Source organism: Leptonychotes weddellii, chromosome 4 (genome assembly GCF_054177405.1).
Source record: "Leptonychotes weddellii isolate Sample4059 chromosome 4, ASM5417740v2, whole genome shotgun sequence".
Lineage (NCBI taxonomy): Eukaryota > Metazoa > Chordata > Mammalia > Carnivora > Phocidae > Leptonychotes > Leptonychotes weddellii.
In genome coordinates this window covers 71359836-71384113 of record NC_138372.1, presented here as the reverse complement: position 1 = coordinate 71384113, position 24278 = coordinate 71359836, and the positions used below count along the sequence as shown (strand labels likewise).

The following is a 24278-nucleotide window of genomic DNA, read 5'->3' as shown; positions in this document are numbered from 1 at the left end:
ACCATTTGCAAAAAATAATCTTTATCCTAATGGGTGTGAAGTGGTATGTCATTGTGGTTTTGATTTGCATTTCCCTAGTGATTAGTGATGTTTAGCACCTTTTCTCAAGCCTCTTGGACATTGTTTATGTTCTTTGGAGAAATAGCTATTCAAGTCCTTTGCCCACTTTTTGACTGGGTTTTTTGGTATTAAGTTGTAAGAGGTTTTATATGTTCCCAATATCAGTCCCTATCAGGTATGTGATTTGCAAATATTTTCTTCCATTTTGTAGAGAAAAGTGCCTTTTCTTTCTATCAGTAGTGTCCTTTGATGCACAAAAGTTTTTCATTTTGAAGAAGTCTAATTTATTTTTTCTTTTGTTGTTTGAGCTTTTGGTGTCATATCCAAGAAATCATTGCCAAATCTATGGTCATGAAACTTTTCCCTATATTTTCTTCTAAGAATTTTTAGGTTTCACATTTAGGTCTTTGATCCATTTTGAGTGAATTTTTGTGTATGGTGTAAGATAAGAGTTCAATTTCAATCTTTTGCATGTGGATATCCAGTTTTCCCAGCACCATTTGTTGAAAAGACTTTCCTTTCTCTGTGTTTTTATGTTTTAGTGCTTTTTTGATTCCAGACTTACTCCTTTTGGAGCCCAGGCTGCTCCTCTGGGTTGTCCTCACTCTCATTGGTTTGTACCCTCAAGGGATTGTAAAGTTATTTGACTGGGAACGAAGGGAAGATATAATGAACGTGAATCTAGTGCAGAAGCATGGTGGCCTAGCAGAGCCTAGTGAAAGTGATAGTTGATATATTGCCTATAGTGATCTTGCTGTAACCTTGGCTAAACCTATTTCATTTGTTGTGAAATGGGAATAGTGATAAGAAGACCCACCTTATTTTGTCAAATGATAGCATAAATCCTGGAATATTATTATGGCTAATAGCCATTATTGTGGTTAATGTTTATGAGGAAAGTACTCTGTGCTGCTCTTAAATGCTTCACATTTATTATCTCATTTAATACTCAAAATAGTCTTATGAGGTCGGTGCTATCATTTTCACTGTTTTACCATCTCTGAGCTTCTTTTGTTGTCTGTAAAATGACGAAAATTATATCTTCCTTGCAGAACTATCGGGAGGATTAAACGAGAGAGTGAAAATAGAGGGCCTCGCAAAGAATACGCACATAGTAGATGCCTAACAGATGGTAGCTGCTTTCCCTCAGTCCAGGAAGTGATTCCAGTAAGCACAAACTATATTAGATGAGGATTCTGCTTTGTTCTAACAATCTTGAATTTCCTGATACTTCCCCTTCAAGGTAAATTATAATGATTATACTGGTCAGATAGGAAAGTCTGATACCACTGATTTATGATACAGGAATACATTCTAGTTACCTACCTGCAAGGCTGAAGTAAAGAGACTTGTTTATTATCAGATGCTAGGAAGACTTCTGTAGACACTCATCTAGGGAATGAACAAGCACAACAGCCCTGGAAACAGCTGGCTATGTATTGTGCGCCAATAGATTAGTGGTGTTTTTTTTTTTTTTTAAAGATTTTATTTATTTATTTGAGACAGAGAGAATGAGAGACAGAGAGCATGAGAGGGAGGAGGGTCAGAGGGAGAAGCAGACTCCCTGCCAAGCAGGGAGCCCGATGCGGGACTCGATCCAGGGACTCCAGGATCATGACCTGAGCCGAAGGCAGTCGCTTAACCAACTGAGCCACCTAGGCGCCCAGATTAGTGATGTTTTAACACTCATCATTTTGACTGATAAAGTGTCATTTCCCTAAATCTTTCTTCATTTCACTACCTTTTCCCACCTCCTTTATTTATCTTTTTTTTTTTTTTTGGTAGAAAAATAAGGTGGGGGCACCTGGGTGGCTCAGTTGGTTAAGCGACTGCCTTCGGCTCAGGTCATGATCCTGGAGTCCCCGGATCGAGTCCCGCATCGGGCTCCCTGCTCAGCAGGGAGTCTGCTTCTCCCTCTGACCCTCCCCCCTCTCATGCTCTGTCTCCCATTCTCTCTCTCAAATGAATAAATAAAATCTTTAAAAAAAAAAAGAAAAATAAGGTGGAAGGCACAGTGCTTCTGCTTCACACTAACACATTACAAGCTTAGCCAACACAAGCAGTTTTAAAAATAATGAGGACAGTGAAGATATACAGCTGCCTGAGACCAAACTAGAAAAGCAGGGCTTAAATTAGTTAATACATTAATATAGTCCTTAGTGTTGCAGTTATTCTGGGTCATATTTTCTGGATATTATTTAGACATTCATTGGTTAGATCCAGGCCGTACATTTTCTCTTTGGCTGCAGCTAATATGTTAACTGGCAGTGGGATCAAGTCCTGCTCCTCAGTGGCAGCTGGGCCCTCCCTTGGAGCCGCTCTACAGTCCCTTCACTTATTGCTAATTGACTTCCTAATACCCTCCAGCAGCTGTTGTAAACCTTTTCCACTCTCCTCCATCCCTTTAATCTCCCTGCTCTCCACACACTGAGTGGCAGGTGATCGTGCTTCCGCGATCAAGTCTCTTTCCCACTGCCTTTTGGTCCTCTGCCATCTTCACCTCATGCCCAGGATCCCCTTTATCTCTCAGAGCCTGGCTCTTTCATTTACTCCCTCTCTCCTAGCTTCAATCTTTCCTCTTCTTTTCCCTTCACACACAAACAAGCTCAAGTCTTCCTCAACCCATAAGAAAGCCAACCATATTTCTCTTGAAGTGAATCATGTTCCTTTTTCAGTACTGTTAAGCTCTTAATATTTTTTTCTCATTACAAAAATAATGTAGTAGAAAATTGGGAAGTACAAAAAATCAAACATGTTTCAGACACCCATAATCACACTTGTAGAGGTAACCACCAATGTTAACATTTTGGTTTATATCCTTCCAATCTTATTTCTAAGACTTTTGAGATCTACTTAGACTTAGAGGGCATTCTGGATGTTCTCTTTTGTAACTTGACACTTTCCCTGTGTCAGTATTTTTCTAATCATTGCATTAAAATTTCCATTGTATGGGAGCTCCTGGGTGGCGCAGTTAAACATCGGACTCTTGGTTTCGGCTCAGGTCATGATCTCAGAGTCGTGATATCGAGCTCCGTGTTGGGCTCAGCTCTCAGTGCGGAGTCTGCTGAAGATTCCCCCTCCCTCTCCCTTTGCTCTTTCCCCCTGTTCTCTCTCTCTAAAATAAAATAAATCTTTTTTTAAAAAAGGTTTTATTTTGTTTATTTGACAGAGAGACAGCGAGAGAGGGAACACAAGCAGGGGGAGTGGGAGAGGGAGAAGCAGGCTTCCCGTGGAGCAGGGAGCCTGCCGCAGGGCTCGATCCCAGGACCCTGGGATCATGACCTGAGCCAAAGGCAGATGCTTAACGACTGAGCCACCCAGGCACCCCTAAAATAAAATAAATCTTAAATTTTCATTGATGGATGCACTTTTATTTATGTAGCCATTTTAAATCACATCATAGGATTATTTCCAATTATTTGCTCTAATGAACATAAGAGTATAACCTTTGTAAATAAATCTCTGCACATAGTCCTGATTATTTCTTTAGTACAAATTTCTGCAGAGAAGTTCCTGAGTGCATATTTTAAGTATTTAGATACATATTTTATTGTAAAATATAAACATTTTTATAAGAGTAGCCAAGTGCCATCACTTCAACTTTTAATTCCAGGTTACTGAATTCTAAGCAATCCTCGCTTGTCCACAATCACTGAAGCTGCTCTGTCAGAGGTCAAGGTCAACATCAGTTACTTATCACAAGTCTTCTCAGACCCCATCCTGCCTATTCTCTTTGCAACAACTGTCACTTTCTATCTTTTCCTTTCAAAAATGTTTTTTCCTTCTATTTTACTCGAGTTCTTCTACTTCTCTGGTAACACATTTTCAGGCCTTTCCTGGTCCCTTTTGTTCTGCATGATCTTTTCCTTATTCTCAGCTTACCTCAGATTTTCAACTGTTGAGTTCATGCCAATGCTACACAGATCTCAGTACAGATCTGACCTGAATTGGGGTCCGCTGGCCTCTCCATCTCACATCTCCCCACTCTTCCCTGACTGCTTCCTCCTCTCCCCATCCCTACATGTACTTTATGCTTCAGTCATTCTGAACTACTTGCATTTTCTATGCCTTTGATCATTTGGTGCTCTGTGCTTGGAAATTCCTTCTCCTTTTCCTCACCTGATAAAGCTTTACTTCTCTTTCAAGATTCACCTCTTTTGGGAATCTCCATGACAATGCCACTCCTACTCTTATGCCTCTTTGCCCTCTGGCCTGGCCAAGTAGACTGACCCTCCTCTAGGCTGCTGTGTTCATGCTTCTCTCCTTGTGCTGGGTGACAGTGGCCTTTTTCTAGGCTCTAAGCTCCTGGAGGGCAGGAATTGTGACTATGTGTATTATTATTATTTTATTTAACAATCATGTGTGTTATGTTTCTTATGTGCCAGGTGCTGTTGTATGTGTTTTATAAATATTAACTCATTTAATCATCTCAGTTTTATGAAGTAGGTACTATTATTATCCCTATTTAATGTCAGAGAAAACCAGTACACAGAGAGACTAGATAACTTGCCCAAGGTCACACAGCTCCTAAGTGGGGATTTGAAGCTGGGTTTGTATAGTGGCACCAAAGAAGGGCTTAAAGAATAGGGCTTTCTCTGAAGTCAAACATCTATTCAGTGTGATATCCTTTCGTCATTGTGTTTGAAATCTAGCTAACTGTAGGCCTTAATGCTTTCTTACCCATGGCTAATTAACACAGAACCTATGATCTCTGAGCAAGCTTTTTACATCAGAAAACCAGATTTTTAAATGTTCCCTGCTCAGAAAAAGCTAAGTAGGAGTCTGTTCATGTGGTTTACTGGATCATGGAATATGAGAGTTGGAAGGGGGCCTTAAAAATGATTCCCTCTGGCCCTCTAAATTACTAATGGGAAAACTGAGGCCCACTGAGGAGTGTGGCTTCCTCAGGGTCAAAGAGAGAATTAGGGTTGCACCAGGACAAGTGCCTTTCCCAGGATGCCCAGGTGTTTGCTTGTACTGGCCCTTTCCATTTGAGGAGACTTTCTAGAGCTCGGGATGTACTAGGCCAGGCTGAGACTGTAGTGACAAGATTGGGGTCCTACACCACTGAGACTAGAAAGCAAAGGGTAAATGTTGGCTCAGATACAGCCATAAACAGGATGAAGGCTCCATTGCCTATCCCTTCCACCTAGGATCCCAGGAAACCCAGAGATCTTGTTGGACATGTCAAGGTGACTTTTGAGTTCCTCAATTCCTTGACCTCTTAGTATCTGTTTTCTCTCATGGACTTTGTCTCGGTAAAGGTACCACCGCCTACACAATTCTAGTCTTGACACCCTTGACTTCTCCTTCTCCCCATCCCCATAGCCACTTCTCTGGTTTAGGATTTCACCACCTGCAGTAGCCTTATAACTGGTCTTTCTGCTTTAGACTTGCCCCATTCTAAGTTGTTCTATGCATTGTAGCCAAAATTAACTGTTTTTACATTTTTTAAAAAGGATATATTTAAATTATAAAATTTATACACACTAGTAACAATTTGAAACAATGTAGTGGGATATAAAGTAAAACTTGGGGGTGCCTGGGTGGCTCAGTTAGTTAAGCCTCTGCCTTCAGCTCAGGTCTTGATCCCAGGACCCTGGGATCAAGTCCCGCATCAGGCTCCCTGCTCAGTGGGGAGTCTGTTTTCCCTCTTCCTCTGCCACTCCCCCCAGCTCGTGCTCTCTCTCTTTCAAATAAAATAAATTAAAAATCTTAAAAAAAAATAAAGTAAAACCTGAAAGACTCCCATCTCCCATATTTCCAACCTCAATGTAGGTAAACAGTTTGGTGTATATCCCATCAGACTCTTTTCTATGCTTATCCAAACATAACTGGGCATCTCCTATAGGCCACTTTATTTTCCAGAAGCCCAGAACTGCCCATTTCTTTGCACAGTCAAGGCTCTATGTGCTTTCCTTAATTTGCTAATGCTTTCCCCTCTGCTCTTTCCTCACCTTCCTTCCTCCGGCTGACACCTACTCATCCTTTTAAGACTTATCTAATCTGTCACCACCTCCATGATGCCCCCAGACTCAGTGGGTATGTCCCCTTTTACTTCTAAGTTATTGTGCTGTATTATTATAAGCTCTTCTGTGCTGCTTTCTCCCACTGGAGCAGAGCTTCTTGAGGAAGAGTCTGTGCCTTATTTTCCATGGTATTGCCCCATACTTGGCATAAAACCAGGCACAGTGTTCAGTTCACATGACCGAGTGATTGTGACTTATGACTGCTTGAGTCTCCTCAAGTGCAAGTGCCTTGGGTTGGGAGGCAGTTATTCTAAGCAGACAGGACTATGAAGCTTCTCGACAGTCTGTTCGCAGCAAGAATAGGAGACAAGATAGGGTCTGAACAACAGGAGAAAGGATCCAAGAGCGGGGAAAGGAGCCTGGTGGCCTCAAGGGAAGGAACTAAAACTTATGAAGAATATTCACATCTAGCACATCATATATGTTATTGTATCTAATCTCAACACTACCAACCCCATTATGCAAATAAGAAAGTTGAGGATCAGGATATAAAGTATCTTGCCCATGGTCACACAGTGAGTAGCAGGGCCAAGGTTCAAATCCAGTTCTGTGTGAGTTCAAAGTCCAAGCTCTGTGCACATTGGTGATCAGGTGGGTATGGTATGGTTAACACTGGCCATTTCCCTAGACCCTTCATGAGTACTTGGAGTCTGGGAGCTTCTGAACAGAGACTCCTAAAGGCCTTCAGCCTCTAGGGAGATGGTGAGTGACAAACCCAACATCCAAATCTTCAGATACTGTGGGCCTTTTCACTTCCATATGTCTTGAAAGGGGTGCTAAGTCTCCAGAGTTTATGCTGGAGGGAGTTAGTTTCTCAGGCTTCTGGAAGAGGCCAGCAAAGGCTTTGGGAAGTCTCACTCAGTCAGCTTTCTCCAGATTTCCCTCAGGCAGCTGTGATTGCCCTTAGTCTTCTCCTAGTCCCTCCCCAGCCCTCCATCAGCTCTAGTTGCTATGTCTTCAGGATCTGGTAGCCAGAGTACACCTATGGGGCAGAGTCATCTCTGGAGGCCTAGCAGCCTGGGGCCCAGCCCTTTATGTCTAAGCTTTGGGTGCTTTTTGGCAGTTGTGGGTTCCTTGAGATTGGGGAGGGCACTGCAGAACAGGGGTGGGGGGCTAAGGGACTGTTGGAGTAAGGAGCTGTGTCCAGGGCTGAGGCTGACTCATGGGTTGCTAGTCCTTTAGTCCACAAAAGTTTACTGATATTACCTAGGTTTTGTTTGGTCTTTGAGGGCAGGGATGCCAGGTCTGTGCTTAGGCACACTGAAATACTAGCAGTTCCTGCCTGTGTCCTGTATCTCTTATCCCCAGAGCTTTATACATGCTATTTGCTCTGCCTGGAATGCCTTCCATCTCTCCTTTCCCCTGCCAATTCCTTTTCATTCTTCAGGTCTCAGCTTGCCTGTTGCCTGACTCTGTACCCAAGGCTGGGTAGGGGACATTTGCTGGTTAACTCTTCACTTCCATTTTCCCTCTTTTTTTGCAGGAAGTTCTTGGACTTCCCATTCGGGAAATCCATTCTCCCCCATAGTTAGCCTCCTAGTTGGTATTACTGACACCCTTCCCTCCAGCTCCAGGCAAGGGTCTGATTGTTAAGCCAATTGTCATGTCTCATTCTACTTATTAACTATGATCAGTTCAGGTATGTAAGAGTATACTCAGAAACAGTGAACCGGGGTGCCTGCGTGGCTCAGTTGTTAAGCCTCTGCCTTCGGCTCAGGTCATAATCTCAGGGTCCTGGGATCGAGCCCCGCATTGGGCTCCCTGCTTGGAAGCCTGTTTCTCCCTCTCCCACTCCCCCTGCTTGTGTTCCCTCTCTCGCTGTGTCTCTCTCTGTCAAATAAATAAATAAAAAATCTTAAAAAAAAAAAAAGAAAGAAACAGTGAACCAAGGAGAAGCTAGATGCCTTAAGAGTTACCAGAAGAGCCACCTTCTTTTCTAGAAACAGAATGAAAAAGGATGTAGATATGCGGCCTGGCTGTGAGCAACCTAGAACTTAATAGAGAGGCTTAAAGGGGTGACAGTCTGGTGGGAATACAGGCTAGGGAACTTAGCCTCTATCATTAAAAATAGGGTATTTTGGCTCCCATATTTACTCTTTACTCTTCCAACTTTTTCAGGATCTTGGACAAGAAAGAGGGGTGCTATACATGGAGGACCCTTTGGAGCCCCAACAAAATCTTTGCATACACATACACATACACACATGATCTTTGGGGTCATTTTAATATACTCTTTGGATCATATTCACCTACTTCTTAATAGAAATTAACTTTTAAAATTTATATTACAAGTATTTTCCCATATATTTTCTCTGTGGCCTTAGTGGTACAAAAGTTGTAAAGTTTATAGTCAAATACACCTTTCATATTTTTTTCCATCTGTCACAAATCTATTTAATTCAGGTAGGTGGCAGGATGTTCCACTATGATTAATTAGTCCAGGGACCTGTCAACACTAGGTAGAGAAAAGAAGCCACCATCATTCTTTCAGGAGTAGCCTCCATTGGTGGCCTCATTGTGAGGGGACACTATGGATCCCCAGATGCTGTGGATAGACTCCTTCTTAGGGTTGATCCAGTGTCTGATGTTAGCTCAGAAAGTGATGGAAGGTAGCAGAGTAAAGGGTAACAATACTTCAGGGTATTGAGTCTTGATGATTCCATGGGTTTTCTGGGTGGTCTCCTAGTGTAAGAGTATCTATCTCACTTTTGTTCTTGAATGTCCCTGTGTAGTGGTTGTACAAGGCTGCTAAGCAGAAATCCATGTCATCCTTTGGTATCTCAGGATCAAAAAAATAAACCTCCTGCCTCATGAAGGTGATTGTGGGAGTTGATCTGAGCTGACTCCAGGGTTCCTGTTGCTGAGCAAGGTGAGTTGGGCTCTTAATATGACAGTTTCTTGGAAGCCCAGAGTTTTCCCAAGTAGGAATCATTATCCAATGTAGGGTGCTGGAAAGGGTCTCTGGTGAAAGGCATGGTAAAGTGCAGAGTGAGACGCTGGTCTGAGGGTCTTTCATCTTTTTTAGAGCCTCCAACTTTCCAGTCTTTGTCAGGAAGAACTCCCCTATCCTCAGTTTATAGTATAGTCTTCAAAGTTTTCTTGCAATATTTTTTTTCACTGTTTTGCTCTCCATATTTTTATCCATTTGGATTTTTTTATGTGTAATATATAAGATTAGAGTCCATTTTACTTTCTTCCATGGGGATAATTCATAAATATGGCTGTCGATTATGGATTTTCTATTTTGTTTTACCAGTTTTCCATTTCTGTTTGACTTTATAATATGTTCTATACGGCAAGACTAACTATTCTTTTTATGTGTTTCTTTGTTATTTTCAGTCATTCTTCATGTGAATTTAAAGATAATTATGAAATTTCATTAAAATTATTGTTTAGATTCTAATTGGAACTAATTCAATGTACATATTAGTCTGAGGAAGCTGACTTTTTAAACTAGGAGGGTCTTCTTCCCCAAGAACATAGTGTAACTTTCCATTATCAAGATCTTGTTGTATATATTCTAATACATTTATTTCATTTAAGCCTGTGTCTTTCTTATTAAACAGATCTCTAAGTGTATTATAATTTTGGTTACTTAAATGTAATACTTTACTCATTTCTTTTACTAATGCTTGCCAGTAGAATAAAGTTACAATTTTTTTTAATGTTTATCATATATTCATTCAGCCACCTTACCAAAGAATGTAAAGTTACATGGTAAGACTGGGAACTGGGTGGGAATTGAATGTGTTGGGGTCTGTGGGGAAAAGGCTGGGTTGGCCTGGAGCCTGAGAGTATTAGGAAAGGAAACAGATCAAGCACTAGAAGAAGAATTGGTTGTGTGTTCAGGGCATTGTGTTAGTAGGAGTCTCTTCCACTGTGAGCAGCTGTGAGTAACAGAAGTCTAAAAAACAGTGGAGTACTTAGAATAATGTTTATTTCTCTCTTACACAAAGAAGTCTATTATAGGCAATTCAGGCTCTGTAGTTCCCAGGAATCCAGACTACTTCTAGCTTTATATTCTGCTATCCTTCAGATGTAGTCCTCATCATTATGGTCTAAGATGAACTCCAGGCATCACATCCATGTTCCAGTAGAAGGATGGAGGAAGGGGAAGAAGAGACAAAGGGCATATCATAGGTATATCATAAAGAAATTTCCCAGAAGCTGCCACACAATCTCTACTCACCTTATTGACCAGAACTGAATAATATGGTCACGTCTAGCTCCAAGGGATGCTGGGAAATATTTTTATTCAAGATCAAAATTCTAAAGATTATAAGGATTTTTTATTCCAAATCAGGATTCTAAAATAGTGATAACAGACATTGGGATTGGCAACCAGCAGTCTCTGATGCAGGTATGTTTGTGGGGAGGTGGGGGCGTGTGTTTTCTTTTGTAGCCCTCAGCTGCTAGTGCAGAAAGGAGAAGGAGAAGTTGAATGGAACATGGTGCAGAGGATTGGGGGTCAGCAGAAGAAAAGGAGTGCAGGCATAGAGGGTGTGGATGAGAGAACAGTTTTGTTGGAAAGGAAAGAAGGCTGGGGGATGATGGACTGGTAGAAAGATGAGGGATCAAGGGATTAGTGATCTCAGAGAGGCTGAAAAGCAGATGCACAGCTAGATGGCTGGGAGGCCATGTCAGAAAATGGCATATTTGTGGGGCACCTGGGTGGCTAGTCGGTTAAACATCCTACTCTTGTTTTCAGCTCAGGTCATGATCTCAGTGTTGTGAGATTGAGCCCCATGTTGGGCTCTGCACTGGGTGTGGAGCCTGCTTAAGATTCTCTCTTTCCCTCTCCCTTCCTCTTAAAAAAAAAAAAGTATCACTTCATAATGAATAAACCAATAATTAAAAAAAAAAAAGAAAGAAAATGGTGTATTTGGCAGTGACAAGAGGAACAATGTGGCTGTGGCAATGGGTGATGGATGTGGAAGGGTGATCAGGGTCATTCAATGTAAGGAACGTAATGAATGGCATTGGAGGGTTCTCCCCCTGTACACTGAACTGCTCCAGGAGGATAGCAGGAGTAGGGAGACAGAGAAATGCAGGGAAGCTGGTGTAGTTAGATAGTGTGAGCCCCAAAGGAGTTACACTGGAGGAGAGTAATGGTCTTGAAACACACAGGAGTCTGAGGACACTGATCCCACCTTGGGGCTTCATCTGCTGAACCAGGTAGATACATAGGCATGAGCGAACAAGAAGTCATCCCTCAGGATGGCTGTAGAAGATGCTTGTGATCAGGGGATAACTGTGTCTCAGGGAAGTCCAAGAAGAGGAGAGCCTTCTGTGATAAGGTGAAGGATGAAGGATTGATTTGCCATGGAATGAAGGATTCCAGTGGTCACAGAGGGAAATTTTGCAGGAAAGAGGAACAATTGGTGTTTGGGAGAAGAGCCATGGGACAGTATGGGGTTGAGAATGTGAGAACAAATGAGAAGTTTCACATTTTGGACAGTGACCTAAGTCTACAAGATGTAACATCTAGGCATAGTGAGTCCACACAGATCTCTGGGGTCAGGTTGTCTTGGGGAAGACCCAAGCTGTGGCTCTAGAGTGACTTGGGCTGCTGGCTGTGGGTCAACTCAGGGATGGGTTCTGGGTGGTCAGAGATCACACCAGGAATTTCCAACGACCTAAATGTGGAGCAGTTGTGGTAAAAAGAGATCCTTTCCTTCCTTGGAAGCCTCCCTTGCCTAGCTTCTAAGGCTTCCAGGATAAAGTTTGAGCTCAGAAACAGCCATCACTCACCCTGCCAGCTGCTAGAAAGAGCTCTGGCTGCCCAACAATCCTGAGAACCATGTTCTTCAGACATTTATTTTGATTTAAAATCTTATGTTTGAGATGGACTTTTCATTCTAAACAGTGGGCTGGGTTTAGCCTATTCATTAGTTGTGGAACTCCTGGCTTGTGGTTAATCCTGATTGGAAAACAGTATAAACACATTTCCTGGTAAATGTATAAATATATATAGATGTTGGTTGTTCCCCTCCCTACCACTAACATACACTGTAGAAGCAATTTGAAGCAATTTAGATGTGCTCAGCATCTGGCCATCATAAAAGGTTTCAAATGAGTCATGATTTTGCACCAACAGAGAGGGCTTGTCTTGCTTGTGGAGAGAATTGTATTTACCTCTCGTTTTGCTTGTGACTCTCTCTATTACTTTATGATGATCAGTCTGATTTATGTGTTAAAGAGACTGGTGAGATAAGGATTTAGAGAAGGGAAGCAAAGAGAAGAGAAGGAGGGCCCAGACAGCTACATATTCAAGGCAAAACAACCAGTTTTGGGGAGAATGACCTGTTTTTGCTTTTGAGAAGCCAAAAAAACAAACAAACCTAGTGGAAAGAGCCTCATTTTGTGAGTTAGGAGATGACCTCTATTAGCTGTAGGCAACTCAATCTCTTGGCACCTCAGTTTGCTCATCTGATAAGTGGGCCCAATAATGATTGCCCTATCCAGTTGAGAGAGGAAAGGAGAGCTCTTGCTTGAGAGCACTGTTGGGTGCCGGCTGTGGTGTGGGCTCCTTAAATATGCCATCTCATTTAATGCCCAAGAGAATTCCATGAGGGAAGTGGCATTAAGCCATTCTTCAGCTGAAAGAACTGAGACATGGAGAGTCTAAGTGGCTTGACCAAGATCAGCTGAAAGAACTGAGACATGGAGAGATTAAGTGGCTTGACCAAGATCATAAAGCTTATCAGGACTCAAACCCACATCTGTCTGGCTCCAAATCCTGTGTTCTTCCCATTACTTCATGCTGACAGTGAGGTCAAAGAACACATTCTAGTCTCCTCCCAGGGAGGGGAAAAGCACCAAGTGGCTTCCCAGTTGTAAGGCCCAAGATGTCCTTGGGTCCTTGGCCCCCACAGAGAGCCCAACCAAGCCCAGTTCTGTTTCCTCAGAGCCCTGCTCTCTGCTGTGGGAGCAGGTGGGTTGTTAATCTGATAAACGGCTTCCTGCTGAGGTGGGAGCTCGAACTAAAGGGCTGCTGAATTGCCCTCCAGAGTGGCAGGTGGGAGACTCCAGTGCTTTCACCCACAGAATTGCTTTAGGACTAGTGGAAAGAGCCTCATTTTGTGATAGCAGATGACCTCTACTAGCTATAGGCCAGTGGGAGACCTGGCTTTGCCTCTTGCTAGTACGTGACCTTAAGTTGTCTGCCTTTCAGTTCCCCCATCAGTGCAATGTGGGTAGAAATGCATAGCTTAAAGTGTGGATGTTGGGCGTATTAAGTGAAAAAATGTGAGAAATGTGCCTAGCACCTTTGTCCTACATTATATACCACCAAGTAAAAGGCGGCTGTTGTTTCCATGGAGGAGGCGGGCGACTTATAGGGGTGCTGTTCAGGCGTTGAGTAGTTTTTGTGTCCCATCCCTTACATCCACGTCATAGCCAGTCATTTTTTCTAAATACCCTGTGTCAGCTTCTGGGGAAAAGCATGTGTGACACAGGCAGCATCCTTGCCTCCGTAGAGCTCACACGTGGCAGGGAAGTCTCTGGTCCAGTCACAGAGGGCGCAGGGTCTATGAATCTGAGCTTGCCTGGCCCAGTGGGGTCTCTGGGTTCAGGCATGGAACTTGGAGAAAGGGCTCATTGCCGGTCTCCTTGGTAGGAAGTCCAAGCTCCATGGAGAGTTCGGTGATGGATTAGTGGAAGGTGCACAGAAGCTAAGCAAACTAATAAGACGAGTATTAACTAGTTACTAGCTGTATAGGGAGGAAAGAGAATGATGGAACACTGCAGAGCCTGTAATAGTGTTAGAAGTGATGATGATGTAAACATTACATCCAACTAAGAAATGATACTGAAAGGTTGGAAGAGGGGAAGGGTGGTGTGTGAGTGGGATATGGTGGTTTCCAGTAATGGTGAAAAAAACTTAAGTCCTCATCTTCTATAAGCATTGATTATATAGAGAGTGGGAACGCCAGGGAAGGAAATGCAGAGAGTGGCTGCTTTTCAAAACAAGTCTTACAGAATTTTTTGAATTATTGAACTGCGTGAATATGGACATGATTTGAAGCCAGGTCATGCCACTTGCTAGCTGTGTGACCTTAGGCAAGTCACTCAACTTCTCTGTGCCTCAGTTACATCATTTGTTGAACACCAGGTAATTGTACTTACTTCAGAAGGTTGTTGTTAGGGTGAACTAGTTTAATCTATGTAAAATATTTGGAATAGTGCCTGGTACAGAGTAAAAGCTATGTAGGTGTTACTGTTGTAATTATGTACAGGCATTACTTTGAAATATATTAAAATAAAAATTGTGCTGAATCTTAAAAAAAGTTTTTACCTAATACTGGTGGTCCCTATATATTTACTTATATGTCTTTATGTCCCATTAAACAAATTCCCTGTAAGGAATATATTTTTTCTTTTTTAAGATTTTATTTATTTGTTGGGGTGGGGGGAAGAGAGAGAGAGAGAGAGCGCACAACCAGGGGGAAGGAGAAGCAGGCTCTCCGCTGAGCAAGGAGCCTGATGCAGGACTCGATCCCAGGACCCTGGGATCATGACCTGAGCCGAAGGCATATGCTTAACTGACTGAGCCACCCAGGCATCCCAGGAATATATTTTCTTATCCTCCATTTTCATCTAAAGAAGCTGAGGCTCAGAGAACTTTAACCACCTGCTCAAGATCAAGCAGCTGGTTATTGCCAATTGCCCCAATGGTAGGACTTCAATTGGGTCAGTCTGGCCACAAATCCCAGCCTTTTCCCATTTTGCCTATTGTGCGCGTGGGTTTACTGAATGTTTTATAGCGCAGGCTAACTATAAGCTACTGCGGGGAGCGCAGGAGACGGCGGAATCTGGTCCTCTGTGCCTCTTTGAGAAAGGGCACAGAGCACCCTGGAGGGCACTTAGTGAGTGGTCCCAGATGGGAAGGCCTGGCCTAAGGTGAGTACTCAATAAATTTTGGTTGAATGAATGAATGAGTGTGCATGGTTCTGAAGCCCCAGGCAGATGTTAAGACCCTCCCCAGGAATGTAGGCTGTGTGTGGGGGGAGGGGACAACTTCAGGGGAGACTCAAAAACTCCATGCTGCCTAGATGCTAAAAAACTCAGGCTGCCAGGTTAGGCCTACCCACCCTGTGCTTAACCCCCAGCTAGCCTGCCTCCCAGGGCCTGGAGCTGCACAAGATGAAGACTGTGAAATTTCATATATTCCTAAAAAAAAGGAAGAAAAAAAAAAAGAAGCCAGAAACTGTCACAGACCTTCATATTAATGTTAAATTTATTACTCCCATCCGCAAAGTGACCCAGAACCCCACTTCTGTAGATATCCTCAGTCTTGCTAACATGAGCAAGCTAGCTTGCTTGCTGTGTCACTTTCCACACACACAAAAAAAAGTCTCAAGGCTTTACTTGGAGAAACAAAGTTGTGATAGATATGTTTACTGGTTTTATGGAAGTGAACCTTACAGAAGTGGGTTAGAAAGGTCTTCAGCAGTAGCTTCCTCTCCCACTTAGTAAATAAATATTCCTTCTTTGTCTTAGAAGCTTTCTCCGAGAAACTCCTAATGCAACTGAGTTGCTTTCCCAAACTCTGAAAAGCCAAGGGCTGCTAGGTGGCCCCATGGTCTCTCAACCTCTAAACAAGGCTGGAGGATCCAAACAAATTCTGGGCTTAAAAACCAAATTGTGCTCTGACTCAAACCAGAACCCAGTCCACAGATTCAGCTCTCCCTGTGGCAGTGACCCTTGTTCTGCAACGGAAGTGGGGGCGGGGGCGGAGGGCTCTTAGTTTAGCTCCACAGACAGGGTGGCTGCCCTCATCCCAGGTGGCTTTTGATTGAAAGAGGCCCACGTGGAGCTTCCTCTGTCTCTCCTAAGCTAATTGGGCTTTTTTGTTGCCACGGACTGGGAGTGTGAGACCTGGTTTCCAGCGATTGCTCTGCTAAAAGTGACCTCCCGCCAAGTAAACCTGTGTCTTGATTTGTGCTTCTTTAAAGTGAGGGAGTTTAGAGTAACTGGGTGATTTTCACATTTCTTCCCCTAGTAGCAAGGCTCTTTGTACAAAGGAAATCTGTCTGGGTGCCGCATGTGGAAGAGGTAGAGCCACTCGGCTTACTTTGAAGGTGGACTTTCTCTCTCTCTCTCTCTCCCTGTGTGGTCCTACTGGTTGTGGCTCTAAACTTCTCTGTGTGTGTGTGTGTGTGTGTGTTTTAAACTTTTGTGTTTTAATTTTTCCCCCACAGTTGGATAGTACATTAATAGGACAGGGGAAGAAGGACCAGAAAGAGGTAAAGATGTGATAGCAAATTAACAGATCACAGGCTATGCTTTTCCACATCACAAAGGAAGATAAAAGGTATTATAGAAGATTTTGGTAAATTGTTTCTCTGAAAAGTCTTAGGGATTATGACATGAAATTACATTAAGTTGCAGGTGTCCATCTTCAAAAGAATAACATTAGAGTACGTTCAGTGGACGCTGCTTTGGCCATGTGACCCTTGCAGGTTAAGGGGTCGGATGAACATCCAGGGGCCTGGCTTTTCCTGTTCCTGTAAGTAGTACGAGTTTTCACTGCTACCATAGTTCATTATATTGCTATCTTATTTCTGTCACAGGCCCTGTGGGCTTGGTTGGGCCAAGGGTCACCCAGAAAATAACTAGCTTCCACTTTCTTTAATTATGCAAACTAGAGCTAGGTGACTGAGATCTTGCCTTTGGTCTGCAAGACATAGGGAGTTTTGCAAGCCCTAGGGGAGTGCAGAATTTCCTGAAGATGTTGCAAGGTGGCCAGCTTTCTTCTGAAGTCATGCAATATTCTCCTTCGCTTTGGTTATGACTGCAGAGGTGCTGGGAAGCCAACTGAAAACTAGCACCTTGGAGTGGGCTTCTCTCCACTGGCCCCGGAAGTGAGGCCTGCTCCTTCATAGGGAAGGGCTTGGGGAAGCTGCTCTCACATAAACGTGTTTGGTCCAATTCCACCTCTCCGTTACTTCACTGGCAGTCAGTTTTCTAAAACATGAGCATTTTTTGCTGACGGAAGGACACGCAAAGGCTTGGAAATTTAGAGAGCAGAGAGCTGGATGGCTCAGATTTTATGAAAGTTCCTATTCCTATTTAATTTGGTAAAGGACATAGGAATTCCCAGAGAAAGCAAGTTTCGTGGAGGAAGACCACATTTCATCGGAGAATTTTATCTGCGGGCTCCCAGGGCATCCCCAGCCACCACTGCCCCCCACCTCTCAGCCTCCAGGTTGGGCCGCAGAGGCCACAGAAGCCAGGCCCAGTCTCACTCAGGCCTCCTGGGCACACTGCAGGGGAAAAGTACCCCCTGCTCCCCACTGTACCCATAGCCCGGGAGAGGTGGGCTTCTAGACATTCTTACTCTGATTTTTCTACCAGGGTGTATAGTGTGCAGCTAGTAAAGACACTCAGATTTCAGAATGGTATCTCTTACTTTGGTCTAGGTAAATCTTTAAGGTAGGAAGATCAGCTGGTTTTTGGACAGGACTATAAGCAGAAGATGCTAAATAATCCCTTATAGAGACTTCACTAAGTATATTAAGCTTGGTGGGATTTTTAAGTGTTTGAGAATCACATGGGAATGAAATGATTCAACGGACAAGATTTAAAAAATATATAAAGTCATCATTCTCTGAAAATAATAGCATATGAATTAGTTCCTGAAGTATTTAAACAGAAAGTGAAACTGAATCACAGCTTACTTTTCGTAGTAAAACTATTTAGAATGCAAGTCTTCTTCCCTGAAAGAGCAACAGGGTTTTTATAAAAACATTTCTTCCCGTTCTCTGAAATTTGGAGTTCACAAGAAGGCTTGGGGGTTATGCTTTATTGAAGGTGACCCTTTACTTCAATGGCAAAGAATGCCACATGCGGGGTCAAGGACTGGTGTTCTGGAGAGGAGGTGTGTAGACTCTGAGTCAGCAGAGCATATGACTGAACCACAGTTTGGGTCAGACACCCAAGGCTAGGGAAGCAGCTGCTTGAATCTTGTGTATGTTGAGAGCTGAACGAATGGCAATATCAATGTAGAGAGGGACCTCACAATACCTTGAGGTTAGCTTGGGTGAGCTGGAGCTCAGTATATATCAAGGGCCCAGAGAAAGTATAGGAAAAGTTAGGGAAGAATAGATAAGGGCCCCAGGGTAAAGGATCTTTCTGAAGAAAGTTGATTTTGTAGGTTTTTCATTTGTAGGGTGGTAGAGTCCCTTCCCCTCCCATCTGCTTGAAAATACATTACTGCCCCAGGAGAGTGCTAGTCCTTTTAATGTGCTTCCAACCCTAGTTGACCCCATCTTCTTAATTGTGTCTGCTGCTTTTCTCCGTTTTCTCCAACTTCAGACTTCTGTGTCTTAAAAAGAATACCCCTTGGGTCTTACTTGCCTCTGGGCCCTTCCTCTTGAGGCTGCCCCAGTCTGAGCCATATCTCTTCCTTCCTATCCCCCTATTTCCACTTCTTAACCCCCATCCATCCTTCCCTGCCATCACAAGTATTCCCTCTTATCTCTGACCACCACAGCATACTCTGTGCTTTTACGTGGTATGACCATAAAATTTAATGTCCAAATCAGAATACTTTCAGAAGTAAAAGGGGGTGCTTGTAATTAATCATGATGCTGAGATAATGGGTATAAACTAGGAACTGTCCCAGGCAAGCCAGAGTGCTTGTTCCTTCAAGGCATTTAACCTCGTCATGGCTCCCTCCTGTAGGAAGGCAGAAGATTCTGAGGGCAATGCCTCTCTTGTCTTTGCATCCCTGCTCATGGCCAGTCAGTACTTTCTTATAAAATAAACTTTTTATTTTGAAATAATTATAGATTTACAGAAAGTTGGGGAGAAGTACAGAGTTCCCACATACCCCTCACCCACCTTCCCCCATTATTTACATTTTGCATTTCCTTGGCACATTTGTTAAAACTAAGAAACTCTATTGATTTATTACTATTAACTAAACTCCAGACCAGTTTTTCTATTAATGTCCTCTTTCTGTTCTCATCCAGATCAGGATACCATACTGCATTTAGTTTACATGTCTCCCCTGATCTGTGACAACTTTTCAGTCTTTCCTTGTTTTTCATGACTTTGAGCCTTGAGGAGTCCTGGCCAAATTTTCTGAAGAAATGTGCCCAAACTGGATTTGTCTATTTTGCATAATTAGACCCAGGTTATGGTTTTGGGGAAGAATACCACAGAATTGAAGTGCCTTCTCATCACATATATCAGGGGGCACATGATAGGCACCTTATAGCCCCAGGGACGTGAACCTTCATCACTTGGTAAAGCCGGTGTTTTTCCTTTCCCTATTCTATGGAAGCAGTTCACTAAGTTGAAACCACTCTCAAAGGGTAGACTAAGCTCCACCTCCTGCAAGGAATACTATCTTCAAATAGTATTATTCATTGATTTATTTCAAAACTGATGTTTATTTTCTGACCTTACTTCTGTTTTCTGTTTAAGAGCCTGGGGACAAACAGCTAGCTTAAGATCACCTAATCGGGGCGCCTGGGTGGCTCAGTTGGTTAAGCGACTGCCTTCAGCTCAGGTCATGATCCTGGAGTCCCGGGATCGAGTCCCGCATCGGGCTCCCTGCTTGGCAGGGAGCCTGCTTCTCCCTCTGACCCTCTCCCCTCTCGTGTGCTCTCTGTCTCTCTCATTCTCTCTGTCTCAAATAAATAAATAAAAAAAATCTTAAAAAAAAAAAAAATCACCTAATCGTTTTTCCTACCCATTCAGTGGCCTGAGCAGTGGATGCTGCAGATGAGTCTGCATGGAAGGCCATGCACGCCTTTCTTCAGCAGGAAACACTTGTTTACTTTTTGATACTGCGAGATGCTCCAGGCTCATCTTGTATTTTTTCTACCTCAGCCTTAGAACTAGAACTTAGAACCAATTTCCAAAGCAGACTTGGTTCCTTTTATTGGAAAATGACATTTAGAAACCAAGATATAGCACAGGTCTTGGGAGCTGAACTGAAATCTGCTCTGGTCCTCCTGAACGAACATAAACCTGGTAGGGATGTGTAGGAGGCAGATGCAGCACCCCCAAAGCTGCTGGCCTTGAGGTGACCAGGGGACAGAGATGGTTGTGGTCCAATTGGGCATTAGTTCATTTGGCTTCCTAATGTTTCTGTGGTGAGCTACTGTGTCCTTACTCGAGGGCCCTACACCTGCAGGGTGGGGGAGAAAAGTAAAGAAATGTCTCAGGGCCCAGAGAGGGGAGCAGTGGGATACAGCAGCTTCTTCCCCTCTTTACCCTGGAGAATTGTCATTAGTAGGCCAGAGGGAGGGGCCCTGTCATCTATGATTTTTAAAAATTTTGTTTAAAATTTTTTTATTGAGGTATAATCAACATAACATTTTATTAATTTCAGGTGTACATGATTTGATATTTGTATATATTGTGAAATGATCACCACAGTTAGTCTAGTCGACATCTGTCCCCACACATAGCTACAAAATGTTTTTATTGTAATGAGAATTTTTAAGATCTACTCTCTTAGCACCCTTCAAATAGGAAACACAGTATTATTAACCATAGTCACCATGCTATACATCACATTCCCACAACTTAATTATTTTATAACAGGAGGTTGGTACCTTTGTCTCCTTTTACCCATTTTACCCACCCTCCCTTGAAACCACCAATCTGTTCTCTGTATCTTTGAGCTTGGTTTTTAAATATTCTAAAACTTTTATTGGTAGATTGCACATACAAGTGAGATCATATGGTATTTGTCTGTCTCTGTCTGACTTCTTTCATTTAGCATAATACCCTGTAGGTACATCCATGTTGTCTCAAATGGCACAATCTTATCCTTTTTTATGGATATGTAATATTCTCTTGTGTATATATGGCGCATTTTCTTTATCCTTTAATTAGTCAGTGGGCATTTAAGTTGTTCCCCTGTCTTGGCTATTGTAAATAGTGCTGCAGTGAACATGGGGGTGCACATATCTTTTAGAATTAGTGTTTTTGTTTCCTTTGGATAAATACCCAGAAGTGGAATTTACTGGGTCATATGGTAATTCTACTTCAATGTTTTTAAAGATTTTATTTATTTATTAGAGAGAGAGAGCACAAGTGAGGGGAGGCTCAGAGGGAGAAGCAGACTCCCACTGAGCAAGGAGCCATATGCGGGGCTTGATCCCAGGACCCTGAGATCATGACCAGAGCTGAAGGCAGACGCTTAACCAACTGAGCCACTCCGGCACCCCTTTACTTCAATTTTTGAGGAACTCCATTACTGTTTTCCACAGTGGCCGCACCAATTTACATTTCCACCAACAATGCATGAAGATTCTCTTTTCTCCCATCCTCGCCAACACTTGTTATTTCTTGTCTTTTTTTTTCCATTGACATATAAGTAACATACAATGTTAATAGTTTCAGTTGTATAACATATAAATTCAATAATTTTATACATTAATCAGTGCTCATATTAAGTGTAGTCACCATCTGTCACCATACAGCGTTATTAAAATATTACTGACTATATTCCCTATGTTGTATTTTTCATCTCTGTGACATTTATTTTATAACCGGAAGTTTGTACCTCTTTTTTTTTTTTTAAGATTTTATTTACTTATTTGCCAGAGAGAGAGAGCGCATACAAGCAGGGGGAGTGGCAGGCAGAGGGAGAAGAAGGCTCCCGATGTGGGACTCGATCCCAGGACCCTGAGATCATGACATGAGCTGAAGGCAGACGCTTAAACATCTGAGCCACCCAGGCGCCCCGGAAGTTGGTACCTCTTAATCCCCTTCATCTATTTGTCCATCTCTGCACACATCTCCCCTCTGGCAACTACCAGTTTGATCACTGTATTTAAAAGACTTTTTAATTTGGGGGCGCCTGGGTGGCTCAGTTGGTTGAGCGACTGCCTTCGGCTTAGGTCATGATCCTGGAGTCCCGGGATCGAGTCCCACATCGGGCTCCCTGCTCAAGCGGGGGGTCTGCTTCCCCCTCTGCCCTCTTCCCTCTCGTGCTTTCTGTCTCTCATTCTCTCTCTCTCTCTCTCTCTCTCAAATAAATAAATAAAATCTTAAAAAAAAAAAAAGACCTTTTAATTTGTTTTGTTTTTTAGATTCCACGTATAAGTGAAGTCATACAGTATTTGTCTTTCTCTGACTTATTCCACTTAGAATAATACCCTCTAGGTCCATCCATCTTGTCACAAATGGCAAGATTTCATTCTTTTTTATGGCTGAGTAATAATCCATTATATATATATGTATATGCACATATACCACCTCTTCTTTATCCATCTATTAGTGAGCTTGGGTTCATTACTGGAACTGGGTTGCTCCATATCTTGACTATTGTAAATAATGCTGCAATAAACATAGGGGTGCATGTATCTTTTTGAATTAGTATTTTTGTTTTCTTTGGGTAATACCTAATAATGGGTTTACTGGATTGTATGTTATTTCTATTTTTAATTTTTTTGAGCAAGCTCCATAGTGTTTTCCACAGTGGCTGCACCAATTTACACTCCCACCAGCAAAGCACAAGGGTTGTCTTCTCCATATCCTTGCTAACACTTGTCATTCTTGTCTTTTTGATTCTAGCTGTCTGTACTAGTTTGTAGTGATATGTCATTATGGTTTTGATATGCATTTCCTTGATGATTAATACTATTGAGCATCTTTTCATGTGTCTGTTGGCCATCTACTGTCTTTGAAAAAATGTCTATTCAGGTCCCCTGCCCATTTTTATTTTTATTTTATTTTTTTAAAAGATTTATTTATTTATTTATTGAGGGAATCTCAAGCAGACTCAGTGCTAAGTGTGGAGTCTGATGTGGGGCTTGATCTCAGGACCCTGGGATCATGACCTGAGCTGAAACCAAGAGTTGGACACTTAACCTACTGTGCCACCTAGGCATCCCTCTGCCCACTTTAAAAAAATATTTTGACTCTAGTATAATTAACATATAGTGTTATATTAGTTTCAGCAGTACAATATAGTGATACAACAATTCTGTACATTACTCCGTGCTCATTATAAGTGTCCTCTTAATTCCCTTCACCTGTTTTACCCAGCCCCTACCCACTTCTCCTCTGGTAACCCTTGTTTGCTTTGTATAGTTGAGAGTCTATTTTTTTGCTTTATCTCTTTTTTTTTTTTTCTCTTCATGTTTCTTAAGTTGTACATTTGAGTGAAATCATATGGAATTTGTCTTTCTTTGACTTATTTAACTTAGCATTATACTTGCTACATCCATCCATGTTGTTGCAAATTGCAAGATTCCATTCTTTTTTATGACTGAGTAATACTCCATTGTGTGTCTACATATGTATATGTAGACACACACACACACACACACACACACACACGGTATACACAAACACCACCTCTTCTTTATCCATTCATCTATGGATGGACACTTGGGTTGCTTCCATAGTTTGGCTATTGTAAATAATGCTGCAGTAAACATAGGGATGCATATATCTTTTTGAATTAGTGTTTTTATATTCCTTGGGTAAATACCCAGTAGAGCAATTACTGGATCATTGGGCAGTTCTATTTTTAATTTTTTGAGGGACCTCTATATTGTTTTTTCACCATGGCTGCACCAGTTTGTATTCCCACCAGCAGTGCAAGAGAGTTCCTTTTTCTCCACATCTTCGCCAACACTTGTTTCTTGTGTTTTTGATTTTAGCCAGTCTGACAGGTACAAGGTGATACCTCATTGTGGTTTTGATTTGCATGTTGCTGATGATGAGTGCTACTGAGCATCTTTTCATGTGTGTGTTGGCCATCTGTATGTCTTCTTTGGAGAAATGTCTGTTCATGTCTTCTGCCCATTTTTTAATTGGATTATTTGTTTTCTTGGTGTGCATTTCCTTTGCCCATTTTTAACTGGAATTTATTTTGTTTTGGTGCTAGGTTATATAAGTTCTTAATATATTTTGGATATTAACCCCTTATCAGATCTATCCTTTCTTTGCAAATAGCCTCTCCCATTCAGTAGGTTGCCTTTTCATTTTGTTTCCTTTGCTGTGCTAAAGCTTTTTATTTTGGGGTAGTCTCAATAGTTTATTTTTGCTTTTGTTTCCATTGCCTGAGGTGACATAGCTAGAAAAAGTTGCTAAGGCTGATGTCAGAGAGGTTACTATGTTTTCTTCTAGGAGTTTTATGGTTTCAGAGCTCACATTTAGGTCTTTAATCCATTTTGAGTTTAATTTGTGTATGGGTGAGAAAGTGGTCCAGTT

At 42.3% G+C, this 24278-nt stretch overlaps 1 long non-coding RNA gene and 1 pseudogene across 3 annotated transcripts in view; one reads left to right on the top strand and one right to left on the bottom strand.

Moving 5' to 3' along the window:
- The window catches only part of LOC145721317 (uncharacterized), a 71065-nt gene that overhangs the window by 5282 nt on the left and 41505 nt on the right, over positions 1-24278 (top strand). Inside the window, exon 5 of one of the 3 annotated variants that reach the window (XR_014144988.1) lies at positions 1113-1227. The exons of the other annotated variants lie outside the window; for them this stretch is intronic. This is a non-coding gene — a long non-coding RNA (uncharacterized LOC145721317). The remainder of the gene's footprint in view (positions 1-1112; positions 1228-24278) is intronic. 3 annotated transcript variants of the gene reach the window in all.
- LOC115937958 (cilia- and flagella-associated protein 276 pseudogene) lies at positions 8523-9064 on the bottom strand (annotated as a pseudogene).